Source organism: Ovis aries, chromosome 1 (assembly GCF_016772045.2).
Source record: "Ovis aries strain OAR_USU_Benz2616 breed Rambouillet chromosome 1, ARS-UI_Ramb_v3.0, whole genome shotgun sequence".
Classification (NCBI taxonomy): Eukaryota; Metazoa; Chordata; class Mammalia; order Artiodactyla; family Bovidae; genus Ovis; species Ovis aries.
The window spans coordinates 181,970,966-181,990,694 of record NC_056054.1 but is presented as its reverse complement, the minus strand read 5'-3'; the positions used below and the strand labels follow the sequence as shown (position 1 = coordinate 181,990,694).

Here is a 19,729-nt window from a genome sequence, read left to right as displayed (position 1 = left end):
GTGTTAGCTGAACCTCACTTTTTTCACCTATACAATGAAGATTTTGTTCTCTTTTAAGGTGGATTTGGAGATTAGTGATATTTTAGGCAAAATAACTATAGAGTGGCTATTGATATATTTAAAAACAAGAAAAAAATATAGTCAGACTGTGCTATTAAGTTCTGTGAGGTCAGAAATGGGAATTTTATCTTTCTCTTTCATAGTTCCCGAACCAGGAAATTGAAGAATTTCAGGAGCACATTAGATGTCGTGATACCTTCAAATTTATTATTGCCTCTAGGAAGAATACTCTCCCTCTTTTCTAGAAAGAGGGCTTCCCTGATAGCTCAGTTGGTACAGAATCTGCCTGCAATGCAGGAGACCCTGGTTCAATCCCTGGGTTGGGAAGATCCCCTGAAGAAGAGAAAGGCTACCCACTCTAGTATTCTGGCCTGGAGAATTCCATGTTCTGTATAGTCCCTGGGGTTGCAAAAAGTCAGACATGATTGAGCGACTTTCACTTTCACCCTAGAAAGAAAACTGTCACTTTTATTCATAAAAAAGACTTCAGAAAGAACTATCATCAATTGTGTCTACTTTCCAATAACAATTTCCCATAAGATAAACATACCAAAAATTAATCAAATAAATAATACTGAAATACCTCATTTTATGTTAATTGTAGGAGTTCAGTTCTCCTGGCCTTTACAAGAATAAGGTGACCTCAGTGGAGATAAGTCATTATTAGTTGAACTGTGTTAGTGTTCTGTTACAAGAACAATGTCTCAGCCTAAAGGCCATGCAATGGTTCTTTGAACAATTGCAATCTGACCCTGTGAAGAAAGGTTGAAGATTCTTTTGGATCTTCAGTTTTTACATCTTGGGCTCCAAAATCACTGCAGATGGTGACTGCAGCCAGCCATGAAAGTAAAAGACGCTTACTCCTTGGAAGGAAAGTTATGAATAACCTAGATAACATATTAAAAAGCAGAGACATTACTTTGCCAACAAAAGTCTGTCTTGTCAAGGCTATGGTTTTTCCAGTGATCATGTATGGATGTGAGAGTTGGACTGTGAAGAAAGCTGAGCGTCGAAGAATTGATGCTTTTGAACTGTGGTGTTGGAGAAGACTCCTGAGAGTTCCTTGGACTGCAAGGAGATCCAACGAGTCCATTCTAAACGAGATTAGTCCTGGGTGTTCATTGGAAGGACTGATGCTAAAGCTGAAACTCCAATACTTTGGCCACCTCATATGAAGAGTTGACTCATTGAAAAAGACTCTGATGCTGGGAGGGATTGGGGGCAGGAGGAGAAGGGGACGACAGAGGATGAGATGGCTGGATGGCATCACCGACTCGATGGACATGAGTTTGAGTAAACTCCAGGAGTTGGTGATGCAAAGGGAGGCCTGGCGTGCTGCAATTCATGGGATCGCAGAGTCAGACACGACTGAGCAACTGAACTGAACTGAACTGAACTGAACTGAATTGAACTGAAGTAGTAAGTGGTAAAGATTCTGCTTGCCAAGCAGGAGATGCAGGAGACACGAATTTGATCCCTGGGTTGGAAAAATCCCTGGAGAAGGACATGGCAACCCACTCCAGTGTTCTTGCCTGGGAAATCAAACAGGCAGGGAGCCTGGCGGGCTACAATCCATGGGGTCGCACAGGGTCTGACATGACTATGTCACTAAACAGCAGCAGCAGCAAGCAAGAAGTGGTGAAGTCAAAGCTGTAAGAATGTTCTAATGGAGACAGTTAAGTGGTCTCTATACTCAGAAAGCAGGAGAGTATGTTCTAAGACTTTCTGAGAGCTATGATCAAAGTCTATAAGTGAGTCTACATACTTGTTGGAAGAGTTCATCTCAACCTAAATAGATAGTGGAATAGACCTTAGATGGAAAAAAGATTCTGCTTTTCCAGGAACCTAAGAACCTGAGATAAACAGCTCTGTCCCTTAATGACAATAGAAATAAGGAAAGTTATCAAGAAGGAAGAAAACTCACATAGATGCAGAAACATCCAGATCAGATAATCTGAAGAAAAGGTGGTAGGAAGTATTGCTTTCTCTCCATAGTTGGTTTATAATATTCCAGTTAAACATTTTCATCATGCTGCCTGCAGTGAACACAACCCCATCTGAAGAGAATTGCCCCACCCTTTACCTACTGCCTCTGCTGAGAAACCAAGTTATCAGGTTTTACCCTCTAGTCCAAACTGTTGTCATTTCAACTGTGCCACAATTCACTGACTGCAGTGGGTATCTGCCAACTGGGATCTGAATATATAAGTTGGCCTAAGGTATAGCCCATGCAAAATAATAAACTGGGCTAAAGAGACTTGTTCTGGACTTCTTACTGGGAGTGTTACTATAGAATGGCTTAGTTAGCAAAGAAAATTGAAACTTAATCATTACTTTGCTAACAAAGGTCTGTTTAGTCAGTGCTATGGTTTTTCCAGTAGTCGTGTATGAATATGAGAGTTGGACTATAAAGAAAGCTGGGCACCGAAGAACTGATGTTTTTGAACCCTGGTGTTGGAGAAGACTCTTGAGAGTCCCTTGGCCTGTAAGGAGATCTAAACAGTCTATCCTAAAGGAAATCAGTCCTGAATATTCATTGGAAGGACTGATGCTGAATCTGAAACTCCAATACTTTGGCCACCTGATGTGAAGAACTGACTCATTGGAAAAGACCTGATGCTGGGAAAGATTGAAGGCAGGAGAAGAAGGGGACAACTGAGGATGAGATGGTTGGATGCACATGAGTTTGAGCAAGCTCTGGGAGTTGGTGATGGACAAGGAAACCTGGCATGCTGCAGTCCATGGGGTCGCAAAGAGTCGAGCACAACTAAGTGACTAAACTGAACTGAATCATGAATAGAGTCCATAGGTTTATTATCCTCAGTAGCTCAAGTTGTGAGAAAACACAACCCGTGATCAGCCAGCTGGGAAGTTGAGAAAAAGGTGCATCAAGGTAAGAGGAGAGAACTCACAGTCCAGTTGGCCCTGGGAAGAGAGGTGGGCATTCAGAGATGGAGATTTATGAAGAGTAGCTTACCGGGGACCAGCCCCAGTTGGATCTAGGGATATCTTCAGGGGAGAGGGCGTCAGCGAGGGCGGGGGGAAAGAAAGAAAGAAAGAATATTGTAGTTAAGAAAACAGAGGAGAAGAAGAGGTTGATATTTTTTGGTTTACATAGAAAGCCAATAAAGCCCCTGTACGGGACTTGTTCTGTTTACGTAGGCCACAGGCGCCATCTCCGTGTAGCGAAGACGCCCCACTTTCAGCACCTTTCTGAGAGGGCCTTAGAAGCCTGCGCAGGAAAGTGAACTCAGGGCTCTTGTGTTCCAGGGAGTCAACCTGAAAAGGAAAGAGAAAGAGAAAAAAGACTGACACGGGGAGACCAAACTTTGGTGAGCAAGGCTACTACTTATATTTTTATATATCAACTATGTTAATTAATGTACAGAATATGAAAACTTGGCAGCAAACATTGGCTCAACAATGAGACCCTTCACCAGTACCATTTTAATAATTTTAACTTCTCGAAAGGCTTTATTTAAGCTTCCCGTGCCTCACGCAGTTGTGAGGCTGTAAACAATCACAAGCGTAGTTGTAAAATCCAGATAAACCTGTCAGGCAAGTTAGAGGGCCATCAGAGGGGTTTGAATTGAAACACTCCTATTATGTCCAGGAGGCTTATTCACTAGAGCCCTAAGTTGATTTTCTTCAGAGAAAGGTGGTCGGCGATAGCACCCCATTGGTATCAGAGAGTTGGTGGAAGGCATAAAATAGTAAGACAGACAGACTCTGGTTTTGGGTTAGATGTTTGAGCAGGTCTAGGGGTTCCCTCGAGTCCTGATCCACCTTGCCCATCAGGTCTCTTCCGCATGACCTTGTCATGGGTGGGATCTCCTGTGCTGGCTCCTGGCAGTAACTAAGTCAAATTTGTGGTAGATCCCTACTAACCAATTTGTGCTCCTGCTACAATCTTGTTCTATTATAATTACTGCTCTTGCTGAGTTTTAGAGTTTCCAACTCTCCTGGCTCACTAGACAGCATATCTTTACAGTAAAACCCTTTTCTTTGTGGTAAACCTACTATATGAACAAAGTATACAGATTAAAACCCATATGATGAACAAACAACCAGTTTTCCTTGGCATAGTCTTGACGTTTGATGAATATTTGATTCATTATTCAACTCTAGATGAATACCCATTGTTCACATACAGCTAGTGAAGTTGGTTCTGTTCATGATTTGAAAATATGAGTGCTGTACTCTTAGCTGACCTGATTCAGTTTTCAGAGAATGGGGCAAGAGATGAACAGACAAAGGATGGTAGGGGAAGCAGAGAAGGAGGAAGGTTAGGACAGAGAGAGAAAAGGAGGGGGGAAAGAAGACTCACAGAAATAAAGATGGAAAGATCTGAATGGTCCAATAAGTAGTTAGCAAATTCCCCTAAGTGGTTTGGAGGTAAGAAGGTTTGTGGACTTATAATAAGTCTTCTAAAGTTACCATCTGTCAAAAGAAATAAGAGAGTCAATTTCAAAAATGTTGCATGCTCAAATATATAAGGCTTAAATTTTCTAAGTAAACAATATGCCTCCAAGTATAACACAAAATAAACATAGCCAAATGGTTAATAGAGGGGTGATGTTTGCATGTGACTATTTTCTTTTTTAAAAAAGCATAAGCCTACTTGCAGAGCCCAAAAATATATTAAAGAAAAATATGTGGATATCCCTGGTTGAATATGTATAAAGGAGGCAGGCATATTTCCATATAACAACTCAATAGAATGGTTATGGCCACTTCAATAACACAATAAAATTTATTTTTATATTGGATCATAAAATTACTATACCAGAAGTGGCTGACAGTTTATCAGTTTTCAAAATGGCTAGTGTAGGATGCAGCTGAGAAAGGTGTTAAAATCCCTCAAATGTGTCTAATTATCCCAAACTGTATTGCCCAAGGGAAATATTCTCCTAACTCTTTTGGTTGATCAGTTTATGTTATAAAACATATGGGTTGATGACCCTTACAGCATAACTTTGCTTCAGTGGATAATGTAACTGCAGATCTCTTTTATTGTCCTATAAATACTATGTCTTCCCTTAAGATGGTATTGCATTCATCATGTGTCTTCCTCAATTTATTTTCTAGTGTCATCATTTCACATATTAATTGAACATCACCAATCCTATAGACTGAATGGATTTTAGAAAACAACTTTTAAAAATGACTGAGACTTCAAATCAGGGAAACATGTTAAAAGTAACTGGGGCCAAATTCACAGTCCAAACCCTCTCTCACCACCAGCCCCAGACTTGACCCAATCATTTGGTTTTGGAGAAGTAATTTACTGTTTCTTCTTCAGGCCTTAAGAATGTATGTGTGCGTGTGTGTATGTGTGTAAACTGATGCTTTCTGTGATGCAACTGTGATGTTGGAGAAGACTCTTGAGAGTCCCTCGGACTGCAAGGAGATCCAGCCAGTCCATTCTAAAGGAGATCAGTGCTGAATATTCATTGGAAGGATTGATGCTGAATCTCCAATACTTTGGCCACCTGATGCGAAGAGCTGACTCATTAGACAAGGCCCTGATGATGGAAAAGATGGAGGGCAGGAGGAGAAGGGGTGACAGAGGATGAGATGGTTGGATCGCATCCCCAACTCAATGACATGAGTATGAGCAAACTCCAGGAGATAATGAAGGACACAGAAGCCTGGTGTGCTACAGTCCATGGGGTCATAAAGAGTCAGACAGGACTTGGTGACTGAAAAACAACAACAAATGAAGGTAAAATAGTAAGGACGACCATGGCTCTTCCTGTAGTTGCAGTGATTAAGGCTGCTCCTATAAGTAGAGAGATTTTGTTTTTTAAATGTCTACTGGCCACAGGACTGGAAAAGGTCAGTTTTCATTCCAATCCCAAAGAAAGGCAATGCCAAAGAATGCTCAAACTACCACACAATTGCACTCACCTCACACGCTAGCAAGAGTCAGACACAACTGAGCGACGTCCCTTTCACTTTTCACTTTCATACATTGGAAAAGGAAATGGCGGCCCACTCCAGTGTTCTTGCCTGGAGAATCCCAGGGACGGGGGAGCGTGGTGGGCTGCTGTCTATGGTGTCACACAGAGTCAAACACGACTGAAGTGACTTAGCAGCAGTAGCACACGCTAGCAAAGGAATGCTCAAAATTCTCCAAGCCAGGCCTCAGCAATACATGAACCATCAATTTCCAGACGTTCAAGCCGGTTTTAGAGAAGACAGAGGAACCAGAGATCAAATTGCCAACATCTGCTGGATCATGGAAAAAGCTAGAGAGTTCCAGAAAAGCATCTATTTCTGCTTTATTGACTATGCCAAAGCCTTTGACTGTGTGGATCACAATAAACTGTGGAAAATTCCTAAAGAGATGGGAATACCAGACCACCTGACCTGCCTCTTGAGAAACCTGTAGGCAGGTGAGAAAGCAACAGTTAGAACTGGACATGGAACCACAGACTGGTTCCAAATAGGAAAAGGAGTACATCAAGACTGTATACTGTCACCCTGCTTATTTAACTTCTATGCGGAGTACATCATGAGAAACTCTGGGCTGGGAGAAGCACAAGCTGGAATCAAGATTGCCGGGAGAAATATCAAGAACCTCAGATATGCAGATGATACCACCCTTAAGGCAGAAAGTGAAGAGGAACGAAAGAGCCTCTTGATGAAAGTGAAAGAGGAGAGTGAAAAAGTTGGCTTAAAGCTCAACATTCAGAAAACGAAGATCATGGCATCCGGTCCCATCACTTCATGGGAAATAGATGGGGAAACAGTGGAAATAGTGTCAGACTTAATTTTTTTTTTTTTGGGGGGGTCCAGAATTACTGCAGATGGTGATTGCAGTCATGAAATTAAAAGACACTCCTTGAAACGAAAGTTATGACCAACCTAGATAGCATATTCAAAAGCAGATACTACTTTGCCGACCAAGGTCCATCTAGTCAAGGCTATGGTTTTTCAAGTGGTCATGGATGGATGTGAGATTTGGACTGTGAAGAAAGCTGAGTGCCGAAGAATTGATGCTTTTGAACTGTGGTGTTGGAGAAGACTCTTGAGAGTCCCTTGGACTGCAAGGAGATCCAACCAGTACATTTTAAAGGAGATCAGTCATGGGTGTTCATTGGAAGGACTGATGCTAAAGCTGAAACTCCAATACTTTGGCCACCTCATATGAAGAGCTGACTCATTGGAAAAGACTCTGATGCTGGGATGGATTGTTGGCAGGAGGAGAAGGGGATGACAGAGGATGAGATGGCTGGATGGCATCACCGACTTGATGGACATGAGTTTGAGTGAACTCCAGGAGTTGGTGATGGAAAGGGAGGCCTGGCATGCTGCAATTCATGGGGTCACCAAGAGTCAGACACGACTGAGCGACTGAACTGAATGAAAAACATACCTACAGACAAGTTATTAAGAGGGGGAAGGAGCAGGTTTGGGCCAGGAAACTCTTGTATAAAGAAGATTGGAATAAAAATGTGTATCCTAGATGCCCTCACCATGATCCTGAAGGCAACTCTGAAGGCAGATGAAGGAAAACAATGTTGAGAGCAAGTTTACCCAAGCACAGGATCCTATTCACTGTTTACTTATGAGATGCCAGGCATGTACTAGGGCTGCTACTATAATAAGTGTTGGGTTGGGAATGGTAAATGGTGAGAGGGAGAAAAAAATATTATTTTTTAATTGAGATATAGTTGACTTATATATTTGTTTTGGAATTCCCTGGTAGCTCAGTGTAAAGAGTCTGCCTACCAGTGCAGGAAACACAGCTTCAGTCTCTGAGTCAACAAGATCCCCTGGAGAAGGAAATGGCAACCCACTCTAGTTTTCTTGTCTGGGAAATCACGTGGACAGAGAAGCCTGGTGGGCTACAGTCCATGGGGTCTTAAAAGAGTCAGACACAACTTAGCAACTAAACAACAGCAACACTGTGTTAGTTTTAGGTGTACAACATAATGATTTGATATATGTATTTATTGGAAAATGATTGCCACAGTAAGTTTTGTTAACATCCAGTGTCAAGAGAACAGTGGAAAGAATGAAGCAGAGAACAGGGTGGAGAGAGGCAGGTGAGAATGAGGATAAATGGCATTTAAGCTCAGTATCTGTCTGTGTTTCACGTCCCATTCTGACCACAATTTTGAGCAACACAACCAGTTGGATGCCACAGCATCCTCAGTGAACCTGGTCCTTCTGGTTTGTGCCAACTGTCATGTGTATTGACATAATTGTACTAAGGGAGAAACACAGGAAAGTTTAGCTGAAGGTACAGATTAATGCCTTGGTAATGTTATTAATTGCTGCCATTGTTTCTAAGGGCCATGACATTGAAAACACAATAGTGGGTTTTTTAATACATTTTACCTGAAAGGCTTGTGACTGACATTACTTGGGAGGTGTTCAGTTGAGGGGTTACAAACATAAAATATGGTTTGGCTGACACATGCAAATTCTTGGAAAATCTTCCAAATTTAAAGGAGGAAAAAATACAGTATAGTCAGAAAAAACAAACCTTTGTTTGGTTTTTCATTTTCCCTGGGGAGCAGCTGCTGATTTCACTCTAATTTTAGCTGCTATTGCTTTGAGCTAAACTTTCCATTTTTATTAAAAAAAAAGAGAGAGAGAGAGAAATGTTGTCTAGAGGATTACGAGCTCCTGTGCTTTTGATTTTTAATAAAAAGCAAGCATTTACCTCTGAACAGTAGCAGCAAGAAAGGGAATTAAACCTAAGGCTAGTGAGTTGACCTTTAGAGGGGTGCCAGTCCACAGGGAGGTGAGGAATTGAACACATATCCCTTTTCTTTCTCATGTACGCACTCTCTACCTAATCTCCTTTTTATATTTATTTTAATGGAAAAAATTTGATTAAAAACAAACTTTGTTCCTTGATGTTTGTGTTTCGTGAATCAGCTAGAGGCATGCAAATCTTTTCCAGTGTTTTGCTAGCTTGTATGGCTGCACTGCCATATGTAATATGAATGGTGATGGTGCCAATTTAAAATACAGAATAGACCAATCAAAAAATGGGCCAAAGAACTAAATAGACATTTCTCCAAAGAAGACATATGGATGGCTAACAAACACATGAAAAGATGCTCAACATCACTCATTATTAGAGAAATACAAAGCAAAACCACAATGAGGTACCACTTCACACCAGTCAGAATGGCTGCGATCCAAAAATCTGCAAGCAATAAATGCTGGAGAGGGTGTGGAGAAAAGGGAACCCTCCTACACTGTTGGTGGGAATGCAAACTAGTACAGCCACTATGGAGAACAGTGTGGAGATTCCTTAAAAATTGCAAATAGAACTGCCTTATGACCCAGCAATCCCACTGCTGGGCATACACACTGAGGAAACCAGAATGGAAAGAGACACATGTACCCCAATGTTCATCGCAGCACTGTTTATAATAGCCAGGACATGGAAACAACCTAGATGTCCATCAGCAGATGAATGGATAAGAAAGCAGTGGTACATATACACAGTGGAGTATTACTCAGCCGTTAAAAAGAATACATTTCAATCAGTTCTGATGAGATGGATGAAACTGGAGCCGATTATACAGAGTGAAGTAAGCCAGAAAGAAAAACACCAATACAGTATACTAACACATATATATGGAATTTAGGAAGATGGCAATGATGACCCTGTATGCAAAACAGCAAAAAAGACACAGATGTGTATAGAGGAGTTTTGGACTCAGAGGGAGAGGGAGAGAGTGGGATGATTTGGGAGAATGGCATTGAAACATGTATACTATCATGTAAGAATCGAATCACCAGTCTATGCCCGATGCAGGATACAGCATGCTTGGGGCTGGTGCATGGGGATGACCCAGAGAGATGTTATGGGGAGGGAGGTGGGAGGGGGGTTCATGTTTGGGAATGCTTGTACACTCGTGGTGGATTCATGTCAATGTATGGCAAAACCAATACAGTATTGTAAAGTAAAATAAAGTAAAAAAAAAAATTAAAAAAAAAATACAGAATAGAAAGAGAAATCACATATCTATCTCCATAGTGGGCCTCCTGAATGGGGAGTCTGGGGTGATGTCTGACAACCAACATGGCTGACAAGATACTCTGTGCAACTGGGAATATGGATACCCAAATTATTGGGAATCTGCCTGCAATACAGGAGTCCCAGGTTTAATCCCTGAATCAGGAAGATCTCCAGGAGAAAGGAATGGCTACCCACTCCAGTATTCTTTCCTGGAGTATTCCATGGCTGAGGAGCCTGGTGGACTATAGTCCATGGGGTTGCTACAAGTGAGACGTTACTGAGCAACTAACACTTTCAAATCAAATTATAGGGAAACCTCAATTTTTAATCTGTTCACTCTTTTATAATGGAAAAGAACTGTAGTAAATTTAGGCTAATTTGCATGTGACTTTTCTGTAAAATACATTGGCATAATCCATGAATTCAGTTTACAAATTACTGTTTGCATTATTCCCCAATCCTCCCCCACCACCAGTCCTATACAACACTATTTTGTCTTGCAAAGGAACTAGTTTATAACTATCTTAGGACATAAATGTTGAGCCTTAAACTTGGCCTTCAACTCCTTTGGCTTTCCCTTTTCTCTGTTCCTTCTGCCTCTCATAGAAAGGGTGCCAGCCTGGTAGAATACAGGTTGGGAGATCACATTTCTATTAAAAATGATTCATAGCTTTAATTCCCTCTGTCAAATGGATCACTACTCTTACAGCATTTAATTATCTTTAATCATCCCCTAATGTTCCACTTCTAGAGAAAATATTTAAAGAAGCCCTTTGCTAGAGTATCCAAATAAAATATATTGCATTGAGTTTTGTTTTCATGAATTTTGTCTTCATGTGGGTATTGGCAATAATTAGAAGAATATTAACTGCAATATGTTTAATTACTTTTGTTATTTAACTTTACTTATAATTTCAAGTTAGTTAAAACTATAACCATGGGATGATAGAAATCTCACTTGGAGCTAATTAGACAAGTAAAAATCATTTGCAAAGGTCAGTTTGGCCATTGGCTTGGGGAGAAACAGGAGGATTCCTGGGTAATGGATGGCAGTGAGGAGACAGAATCTGCATAGACAGAGAATGTCAGACTGGCAGAGCTTCAGAGATGGTCATGCCCAATCCCTTTCTTCTCATATGGAGACTAAATAAAGATGAGGTTCTACATCTGTCTGTGACTTGCTAGGAATTCTTTAGATGAATGATTTAATTTCTCAGTGCCTGGTTCATACAACCTATTGTCAAAGCTACAGCTTTCTTTTTTTTTTTTTCTTTTCATTTCTGTTTTTTTTTTAAATTTTAAAATCTTTAATTCTTACATGCGTTCCCAAACATGAACCCCCCTCCCACCTCCCTCCCCATAACATCTCTCTGGGTCATCCCCATGCACCAGCCCCAAGCATGCTGTATCCTGCGTCAGACATAGACTGGCGATTCAATTCTTACATGATAGTATACATGTTAGAATGCCATTCTCCCAAATTATCCCACCCTCTCCCTCTCCCTCTGAGTCCAAAAGTCCGTTATACACATCTGTGTCTTTTAAGTTACAACTTTCTATCAGCATCATGTAGGTTGTCCAAGGGACCTCAAGGGTTTGATGCATCTTTGTAGGCATCAGAGGTGAGAGGGAATGTTTAATCACTGAGTTCACAGAGGGCATTTGCATTAACAGGTTAAATGAAGAGACATCTGGCTTCTTATAAGAAATGGATGCTTGATCCAATTGCTCACTTACAACAAATCTCTTTTTAAGTTACTCATTGACAACAAAAATTATGGACTGTCCTGTTGCTTTCATTTGCTCCTTTAACATGCAGATTTGATTGTGCTCTTTCTGTCATTACAGTGTTCTTGAATACCATCCAAATACCCTTCAGGCCAAATTAAATGACCTCTTCTTAGCTCTCATCCTCCTTCATTTCATTTTGGCTTTAACTTTTAGACTTACCTCCTCTTGGACATGACTGAGCGACTTCACTTTCACTTTTCCCTTTCATGCATTGGAGAAGGAAATGGCAACCCACTCCAGTATTCTTGCCTGGAGAATCCCAGGGACGGGGGAGCCTGGTGGACTGCCGTCTATGGGGTCACACAGAGTCGGACACGACTGAAGCAACTTAGCAGCAGCAGCAGCAGCATGTTTGAAGCATGTGCTTATTTTTCTTGCCTTCCCATACTGTCCTATCCTATTTTCTCCCAACTTTCTTTTCATGCATTCATTCAACAACCATTTATAATCACCTGCCACTAGCCCGGGATTTTGCTAGGCATGGAGGGTACACTGATGAATAATAAATGATTCTTAAAACAACCTAAGAAGCATTATAAGGAGAGAATCTTGGAAAGAATATAGGTTGTGTCATACAGTGTGAAATCCTACTTTACAAATATTATTCTAAATGAGTAGTAGGTTCAATCTAGCATCATGCTGCTTCAATAGGACCTGTGATGGCTCCATGTTACTTGAGTTGTCATATCTCAGCTCTTTAACTTGTGGAAAATGAGTGCGTCAAGGCTGTATATTGTCACCCTGCTTATTTAACTTCTATGCAGAGTACATCATGAGAAATGCTGGACTGGAAGAAACAGAAGGTAGAATCAAGATTGCTGGGAGAAATATCAAGAACCTCAGATATCCAGATGACACCACCCTTATGGCAGAAAGTGAAGAGGATCTAAAAAGCCTCTTGATGAAAGTGAAAGAGGAGAGTGAAAAAGTTGGCTTAAAGCTCACCATTCAGAAAACGAAGATCATGGCATCTGGTCCCATCACTTCATGGGAAATAGATGAGGAAATAGTGGAAACAGTGTCAGACTTTATTTTTTGGGGCTCCAAAATCACTGCAGATGGTGATTGCAGTCATGAAATTAAAAGACGCTTATTCCTTGGAAGAAAGGTTATGAGCAACCTAGATACCATATTCAAAAGCAGAGACATTACTTTGCCGACTAAGGTCCATCTAGTCAAGGCTATGGTTTTTCCAGTAGTCATGTTATGGATGTGAGAGTTGGACTGTGAAGAAGGCTGAGCGCTGAAGAATTGATGCTTTTGAACTGTGGTGTTGGAGAAGACTCTTGAGAGTCCCTTGGACTGCAGGGAGATCCAACCAGTCCATTCTGAAGGAGGTCAGCCCTGGGATTTCTTTGGAAAGAATGATGCTAAAGCTGAAACTCCGGTACTTTGGCCACCTCATGTGAAGAGTTGACTCATTGGAAAAGACTCTGATGCTGGGAGGGATTGGGGGCAGGAGGAGAAGGGGACGACCGAGGATGAGATGGCTGGATGGCATCACTGACTCGATGGACATGAGTCTGAGTGAACTCCGGGAGTTGGTGATGGACTGAGAGGCCTGGCGTGCTGCGATTCATGGGGTCGCAGAGTTGGACACGACTGAGCGACTGAACTGGCTGACTGAGGGCCCTGCATCATGTTTTGTTTTGTTTTGTTTTGTTTTCCACCTATTGGTCCTTATGTGTCACTCATTCTCTGCACACAAACCAAAGTAGCTCTCATCTCTGTGACTTTGTGGACATTTCTTCCTCTGTCCCTAATGTTTCGCTTCATCTTCTCCAACTGTTCAAGGAGTATTTTCTGTTTTAATGCCCTTCTCTTTGAACACGTGGATTCTTATTTGAATATATTGACTTATTCCCCCTCAGAATGCCATCAGTTTCTGACCTGTGTTCAGAATTCCAAAATGTAACTGTTTGTCATATACCAAAGACAGTACATCAAAGACATGAATTTTGGAGTCAGTGTTTTTATCATTTACCAATTGAGTGATGGCTACATGTTTATATTTTCTCCTCAGTAAAATAGAGATAGTAATTGCACCACCCTCCTAGAGTTATTGGAGAGGATAAAATGAGGAGATAGATAGGCAAGTAGATAAATGATAGCTAGAAAGACAGATAGGTAGATGGAGCGAGATGTCACTTCATCACTTAGAACAAACAGTTCTTGATTCACAGTAAACAGCCAGCCAAATGTTAGAGGCTATTATTATTTCACATTTACATTTGAAATTAACTATTCTCTTGGTATACATCTCCTTTCTTTAAGCATAAATTCTTTAAAAGCAGAAATGCTATCTTGTATTTCTTTTGTAGCCAATGGAAGAACTCTCTGTGGTCCTTGACCTATAATGGAAACTAGCTTGATTAAGGTATTTAATAAATATATATATATATATATATATATATATATATGTATTTTTTTTTTCCATTTGACTCTGTCCCTGACCTAACATAGACAATAGGTCATCTTCCTCTACTTTTTAAAAATATATGCCATGTGCTGTGGGTCTCAGTTTAAGAGGCAGTCTAAAACTAGTATAGAATCAGGTGGCTTTAGAAAAAGATAATGTAGATGAGATTGGGTCCCTGTTACATCTGGAGAAATGTTTGACATTTTAAAGCCACTTTAGGAAGGAGTAGGCAACTGGGTGAATCTTGGGGGCTCGGTAAATAGAGTTTGAGAGCTAGAGATTAGGATGTGGTCAAGATCTATCCAGATGGAGGTATGGAATGAGCAAAGTCTGTAGGCCAGGAAACATGAAGACCTGTTCAGGGAAATTACAAGTCATTCAATTTAGCTGGTGTAGCAGAATATTCGATATAAAATTGGAAAATTAGAGTGAAATACTAGTGGATCATTCTGTTTAAGGGTCAGTGATATTTTTATCTGATTTATGTTGCTTAAATATCATCATTTAGTTGCTGAAACAAACAAACAAACAAAACCTAGCAATTCATATTGCTTTCCATTTTGGGAAAATTGTGAGATTCTTTTTTAAGGGAAATGATTCGTTCTTAAGTCTTATATATGGCGTGTTTGAATAAGATGAGTTCAGCTTTTTATAAACATTGACAGCTCTAAAAACCGCAGTACTAAAGGTCAAGCTAACTATTTGATACAGCAACCCCAGAGGGCTGCCAGAAACAGGCCAGAGAGTTCTGAGTAAAAAATGGCCCCTGGAACTACCTTCAATTCAGTTCAGTTCAGTTCAGTTCAGTTCAGTCGCTCAGTCTGACTCTTTGCAACCCCGTGAATCGCAGCACGCCAGGCCTCCCTGTCCATTACCAACTCCCGGAGTTCACTCAGACTCACGCCCATCGAGTCAGTGATGCCATCCAGCCATCTCGAGTCAGTGATGCCATCCAGCCATCTCATCCTCTGTCATCCCCTTTTCCTCCTGCCCCTAATCCCTCCCAGCATCAGAGTCTTTTCCAATGAGTCAACTCTTCGCATGAGGTGGCCAAAGTACTGGAGTTTCAGCTTTAGCATCATTCCTTCCAAAGAAATCCCAGGGCTGATCTCCTTCAGAATGGACTGGTTGCACCTTATCTGACCTTAACTGGTTAAACCTCTATTTTCTGGCACAGCCAGTTTCCATAGACACCCACTGTGGGTTGTGTTTTCCTTTTATTAGAGTAGGCTCATTTCAGATTTTATAGGATGGGAAGTTCTAGGAAGGGATTCTCCTCTAAAATCCTACAGCATTTTCTTTTAAACTTTATTTCAGTATTTGACATGTTGTAGGGTAATTTATTTGTTTACACACCTGTCTTCCCCATGAGCCTGTGAGCTCTATCAATGTTTCATGAAATCTTTGCCATTTCTCAGGTAGTATGCTAAGAGTTTTACATGGATATTTATTAGCCTCCATAACAATTCTATGAGGTAGATATTATTATTAATCCTCCTTTACAAATAAGGAACTGGTGTATGTGGAGGGTAAGGAAATCATCCAGTTGTGTAATGAGTAGATGTTAGAGCTAGGATTTGAACTCCGTCTAACTCTAGAACCTGTGTCTTACATATAAAACATACAAAAATAAGTATTTGCTGATTGAATGTGTGAATAAACGGAGCAAACGCTATTATGTACATTTTGGTAGGAAGAACATCAGATAGGGCACTAGGAAACCTGATCTCTGGTCACAGGTCTGCTTCAGACTAGCTCAGTGACCTTGGGCAATTATCTTCACTTCTTTGAGCCTCATTTCTTTACTGGACTGTTGTGAGAATTAAGTTATATGATGTGTGTCTAAGTGCTTAGGACAAGGCCTGCTCCCTTTGCAGTTTTTATAAATGCTGGTTCTCCTTGCTTTCTCACCCTTCTTTGCCCTGAGAAGGCTGTGAACCAGTCTTGATTTTGCTAAGGCACATGACATCCTGTCTTAATCAATGCCCAACCCCCATCGGCCAGAAGGTGCTTGCCCTCACTTGAAGGAGGGGAAACACAGAGAGTGCCAGATGATGATTGAGAGGGCAGAGCTGGGTGAGGTTATCACAGCTGCCACTTTAGCGACCCCTGATGGCAAGGGGCCATCTCATCTGTGCAGGGCCTTATGTGGCCAGGCTGCATGCATTCGCCTCAAATCTCTCTGTATCACTAATGTGAGCTACACATGTAATTATCCAGGCAGCAGGCTGAAATGTCGCCACTGACAGCAAAGTTTTGTTGGCAGAAGGGCACACTTTGTTTCGTGTGACTCCAGCAGAGCACTGCGAAGTGTTATAAAGCTGCAGTGATGAGTTGAAGGACAAGTTAGAAAGCCATGGGGTGATAGGCTGTCCCCATGTCCAGGCCTCCATGGGTTAAGCAAAGCAGGATGTTAAGGAGTATAGCTGAAGACTGTCAGGAAAAAAAATACCCACGAAGCTGTTTTTAGCTATGGGGTCCTCAGATGGCTCCATGGTAAAGAATCCTCCCACCAATGTAGGACACGCAGGTTTGATCCCTGGATTGGGAAGAACCCCTGGAGAAGGAAATGGCAACCCACTTCAGTATCCTTGCTTAGAAAATCCCATGCGCAGAGGAGCCTGGTGGGCTGCAGTCCATGGGGGTCACAAAAAGACAGACACCACTGAGCAACTGAGCACACAGACACACCTCACTGGAATACACTTTTCTTTCAAGGAACTCAAGGAACTATCTTACTAAGTCCTTAACAGTTGACTAAGGCAATCACTGCAAAATCAAGAGGGAAGTCACATTTTAGAGAAAATTGTGTTGCGGAGCAATGGCGTGAGTGAAATGCGTGTTTGCTGAGTCAGTTATCTGTCAACAGATCAAAAGACATATACATGCTTGCAAAGACACATGTTGGTGTTTTTAAAAAAATATCTTTTGTTTAATAACCTTATTATTCTCCTATTGTGGTATTATTGTGACTTCCTTTATCCTTGCTATGGCCTCAGATTCCTGAGAGGAATACTCTGGATGTGTGTGTGTGTGTGTGTGTGTGTGTGTGTGTGTGTGTGTGTGTGTATCTGGAGACCCATACTGCTTCTTGTGAGGAATATGGACAGCTGCTAGGCCTTGTGTGCTCTGGTATACTTGAGAAATGCATGTGAGAATTGTGTGTAGGTTAAAAGGCATAGAAAGTGGGAGAAAATATGGAGAAGGGGAAGTGGAATGGATTATGAAAAGATGCAAGGAAGTGAAGGAGAGAGCAGATTAGAGCTCAGAGTAGAAAAGAGGGAAAGAGAAGGAAGTGAGTGTGGTCCAGAGGGGTATGTGCCACCACCTGTCAGTTTTGGTGCTACATGGGGACTGACTGTGTCAGGTTCCTAGACTGGAGAGTAATACTTAGGTGGTCTGTCATATCCTTTAGAGAGGACAAAGAGAAGTTCAGAGACCATCAAGGATGCTTAGCCAATATTTCTAAGGAGGACTTCCTTTTCTGTCATCTGTGCCCAACCCCCATATAAATGTATCTTTCACTATCTGACACAATGACTTTTTTTTCCTTAAAATTTTTGCTTTTCTTAGAGAGAGGTGCAGAGAGAAAAGTGAGAATGTAGAGGGAGGTTTAGAGTGATGTAATAAAAGAATTTTAGCTGCACAGATCTTTACCACCTTTTACCATCTTATTTACGAGAATGCCAAATGGAAGTGAATCAAAACCATTATTGATTGACAGGTTGCATTTGTTGTTTTCTGCTTTCTAAGTGGCTTACCACTCTGTCTGAGATGAAAATTAAATGGCTTGGCTCTGGGTTTACTTCTTATATAGGTCTTAGTTGTCAGTGGGTCTTATTTGTTCTAGATTATTGATATATAGATTGTTTTATTTTTTCCTTAGTTAAATCAAAAGATAATTATTGAGCAAGTACTACTAATATTACCTTTAGTAACTGCTGTTACTTCTAATACCACTGTCCTTCACTACAATAACCACTAGTTGTTGTCATTAGTCATTAAGTAGTGTCCAGTTCTTTGAGACCCCATGAACTGTAGCCCGCCAGGCTCCTCTGTCCGTGGGATTTCCCAGGCAGGTATACTGGAGGGGCATTTCCTTCTCCAGGGGATCTTCCTGACCCAGGGATCAAACTCCTGACCTGGGGATCATTTTCTGCATTGGCAGGTGGATTCTTTACCACTGAGCCGTGAGGAACCCGTAACCTCTAGTTATCATTTATCAGAAACTCATATTGTTATCATTTACTTGCTTGGCACATCATCTTATTTATATTTTACTTTGATGTGTGCATAGGTATACAAGCAACAGGAGCTCATGGACATTTTATAATTTACTTAAGGTCATGTAATTAGTAGTGGTAGGGCTGGAATTCAAACTGAGATGTGTTTGGTTCTAACCCATTGTATAGATCACTGGGCAAGGAATAAGGTTGGCAATCAGACCAATAAATAAATGGAATAAAATTAATTCTTGTCCACTATTTTAAAATTTAGTGGGTGAAAAGAGATTCAGAAATAACTCTTAATTCAGTGTAAATAGTATTGAATATTGAATTGAATGAACAGTGATTCTCAAATGATGCATCAGAGTTGTTTGGGGTAATTTATTAAAAATACATATTGGAGACTGCAATCAAGGAACTCTGGGTTGGGTCCAAGGAATCTATAATGTAAAAAAAAAAAAAAAAAAGGCAAAATGTAAAAATATCTCCATTGATTCCAGAGTCCAGACAACGTTGAGAACTGCTGATAGCCAAAGCAATATGTTACCCCTTATTATAAGGAGTTTACATAGATCCAACCAAAAGAAGTGGAGATTAGGGAAACCTATTTGAGGTTGTTTAGTTGATTATAATTTCTGAGGATATTTAAGTATTAGAAATCACATGATTTGTAAAAATTAGCTGTCAGTAGCTTTACACTGCTACTGCTAAGTCGCTTCAGTCGTGTCTGACTCTGTGCGACCCCATAGACAGCAGCCCATCAGGCTCCCCCGTCCCTGGGATTCTCCAGGCAAGAACACTGGAGTGGGTTGCCATTTCCTTCTCCAATGCAGGAAAGTGAAAAGGGAAAGTGAAGTTGCTCAGTCGTATCCAACTCTTAGAGACCCCATGTACTACCAGGCTCCTCTATCCATGGGATTTTCCAGGCAAGAGTACTGGAGTGGGGTGCCATTGCCTTCTTAAACTTAGCTTTACACTAGTACCTACTAATTCTAGAATGACTGGCTTTATCCCTCACTGGCTTGAATCGATCTTATGTTTTAAAGTACACTTAAACTGATGTACTTCAGTACCTTAATTTGATCTTCTCAAATTGGTAAGTAAACTAAGTAAACTCAAAGTTATGAAAATCCTTGAAATTGAGATCTTGGGTTGTCATTCATCAGTACTCAATTATCTTGGGACAATTTTCTTTCAAATTGGGAAACTTCTTTATAATTCAGTAAATATAGAATCACTACT

The 19,729-nt window shown here is 40.9% G+C and overlaps 1 protein-coding gene across 3 annotated transcripts in view; it reads left to right on the top strand.

Moving 5' to 3' along the window:
- Positions 1-19,729, top strand: part of LSAMP (limbic system associated membrane protein) — a 708,470-nt gene that overhangs the window by 108,558 nt on the left and 580,183 nt on the right. The window lies entirely within an intron of this gene.